This window comes from Tachypleus tridentatus, chromosome 2, assembly GCF_004210375.1.
Source record: "Tachypleus tridentatus isolate NWPU-2018 chromosome 2, ASM421037v1, whole genome shotgun sequence".
NCBI lineage: Eukaryota > Metazoa > Arthropoda > Merostomata > Xiphosura > Limulidae > Tachypleus > Tachypleus tridentatus.
The window spans coordinates 152,183,491-152,187,087 of record NC_134826.1 but is presented as its reverse complement, the minus strand read 5'-3'; positions in this window follow the sequence as shown (position 1 = coordinate 152,187,087).

The window sequence follows — 3,597 nt, the reverse complement described above, 5'->3', positions numbered from 1 at the left end:
TATATAGCACAGTTAAGGTATATGTAGCACAGTTAATTTATATATAGCAGAGTTAAGGTATATGTAGCACAGTTAAGGTATATATAGCACAGTTAAGGTATATATAGCACAGTTAAGGTATATATAGCACAGTTAAGGTATATGTAGCAAAGTTAAGGTATATATAGCACAGTTTGGGTATATATAGCACAGTGAATGTATATATAGCACAGTTAGGGTATATGTATCACAATTAATGCATATATAGCACAGTTAGGGTATATATAGCACAGTTAAGGTATATGTAGCAGAGTTAAGGTATATATAGCACATGTATATACATGGCAATGCTATATTTATAATGAACACAAATGAATACATTAAAAAAATGAACACCATCTTGTCAGATACAAACAAATTTAAACTACTAAACACAAATTCAACAAAATACAACTACAAATGAAAAAAACAAACACAATCTCAGGAAACATTTATTCTTACCTACGAAAGACCGACTCACGCACACCACAACTATACGGCACCCTCAAACCTCCCAAACCCCATTGTCCACTACGACCCATAATGTCGACTTATGAATCATTTAACTAAAACTTCAGTAAATATATAGCGTGGACATTTTCTAAATACGTAACGTCAACCGGCTCCTTTTTCAAGGACTCTTTTAACTTTAAATCTATTCTTAATTAACTAAATCATCAAGTCTTAATGAACAGTTTTGATGTGATCTCTCTCTTCACAGAAGTCCTAACGACTGAAGCCTGAAAGATAGCTTTAGAACTCTATATCCAAGACCCCAACCCATTGATACACATCAATTAGTAACCCTTATAGAATTCACTACCACCTAAACTAACTTTATGTTCAATAACCAAAAGTATCTACAAATAAGTATGGGGAATCCCGTGTTACCAGTTCCAGCCAACATTTTTATGACTCGTATTGAATCACAAGCGATCAAAATTAAGTTGACCTGTGAACAGGAAAAACTAACCAAACAGCATTTCTTAACCTCAAAATCACTGTAACTGATACACAATTCAAAACAGAAATCCACAGAAATATCACCCATACTGGGTTATACATTCCCTGGAACTCAGCACATGAAACAAAAAATCAAAAACTCAACATATTAATAAACCAAATAAACACAGTCACAAAACTATGTTCACCTGATAAAATTTTGTTGATAAAATCAACAAAATAAAACAAAATTTCATCAGCATTAACAAATTTCCCCCCACCAAAAAAAAACTGTGGAAAAAAATATGCGCACACATCTAGACCAACAACAATCAAACAACAATAAATCCCAAGATACAACAAACTACAAAACCTTACACTGCTGCAAACCGTATGTCTCCAACATCAGCAAAAAGACAACCAACATTTGGATAAAAACTTATAACAAACACAACATTCCAGTACAGACCAAATTTATTCAAGAACCAAGTACGAAACTAAAATCCATACTATGTGAAAACTATACCAACAAACACAACATCAATATTATTTATAAAATACAATGCAACAACTGCCACGACTTCTATATTGGAGAAACAAGCAAAAAAATGGAAACTAGATTCAAAAAACACAAAAAGCATCTTCATACTGCAAATTAAATAAACACAACATAACCATACAAAACAGCCAGATATTAAGTGGAGAAATGCAAAATCAAAGAAGCCTTACTTATACAGCAACTAAAACCAAAATTAAACCAATATAAAGGTACACCTTTATACCTATACTAATTAATAACCTGACATCCATCTGCAACGCCCCCTACAATCTCACACCGTTTATACTCTCGACCCTAAGACATGTGTCAGTCAACGGTCACATTCAAACTCTCCTTTTCTTAACATGAAAATGATCTAGGAAGATCGAAACGTTGTTCTCTCCTTACCAATAAACGTGTTAATAGTCACACCAGTCTTTCTGAGATATATTTGTATATAGCACAATTAAGGTATATGTAGCATAGTTAACGTATATATAGCACAGTTAGGGTATATATAGCACAATTAATGTATTTGTAACACACTTAAGGTATATGTAGCACACTTATGGTATATGTAGCACAATTAGGTTATATTTAGTAGAGTTCGGTCTCAGATGGTGTGGATAAATTGTAAAATAACCAGTCACGGAATTTTATAACATGATAGATGAGACTATGAGAAAAGTTAAAACTAAATTGTTCAACTTTTCTATTTTTGAAAGAGGCATTTGACTGTTCAATAAATCACAACTTTTTAAACTAAAGGCGTATATCATTACAAGAAGTACAACTAAGTTACACATTAATTATATTCTTCCAGAAAGTGACACATTAATTTGCCATACATAGGTTTGTGTGCGTGTTTGTATTTATTCCTGTTAAACTGTTTTCGCATGGCTAAACAATGGGTTCTCTTTGCATAACCGTTTCTAATTTTCAACTTATAAGCACTTAATCAGAAATATCCGCAGTCAACTCTTTTCTCTAACTGTTACTCCTGTAACATACCCACGGGTCTGAAGTCCGAAGCGACCAGTACCAGATCAAGAAATCTCAGGGCGTTCTTGGTCCCTGCTTTAGAACGTCAAACGAAACTACTGGGATAAAAAGAAACACAACAGTAACAAGTTAACCCTTGTGCTACAACGAGGCTACCTGCGTACAGCACTTCGCACGATTATTTTCGCAGTTCGTGACAAGTCACTTTATATGTTACTTTCTCATTTATTGATCCATACATTATTTAGATGGCGATTGAGCAGAATCAAAATAAAATAAAACAGCAGTTACTGTGGAATAAATTGTACAAACTTGAAGTGCACACGATTGAAAAAATATTTCTATGATTTATCAGTGCAACAGTAAAGGTATATGTTTGTGTCCTTTGATAGATCTAATTGGAACCTCAGTAAGAAAGGGTTTTATTGTTTGTTTTGTTTTGAATTTCGCACAAAACTACTCGAGGGCTATCTGTGCTAGCCGTCCCTAATTTAGCAGTGTAAGACTAGAGGAAAGGCAACTAGTTATCACCATCCACCGCCAACTCTTGGGCTACTCTTTTACCAACAAATAGTGGGATTGTCCATCACATTATAACGCTCCCACGGCTGAAAGTGCGAGCATGTTTGGCGCTACGGGGATGCGAACCCGCGACCCTCAGATTACGAGTTGCACGCCATAACACGCTTGGCCATGCCGGGCCCTAAAGGGTTTTATACAAGAATCTGAAAGGGTTTGGTTTGTTTTTGAATTTCGCGCTATGCTACCCGAGGGCTATCTGCGCTAGCCATCCTTAATCTAGCAATGTAAGACTAGAGGGAAGGTAGCTAGTCATCACCACCGACTCTTGGGTTACTCTTTTGCTAACGAATAGTAGGATTGACCGTCACATTATAACAACCCCACGACTGAAAGGGCGAGCGTGTTTGGTTCAATGTGGAATCGAATCCACGACCCTTGGATTACGAGTGAATAGCCTTAACCACCTGGCCATGTGTGGTCGAATCTGAAAGGCTAAAGGGATTTTTGTTGTTTTTTTGATGGCATTTGGAACCACGTGGAACAAAATTGGTCTAGCAAGGCCCGTGCTTAAGCCA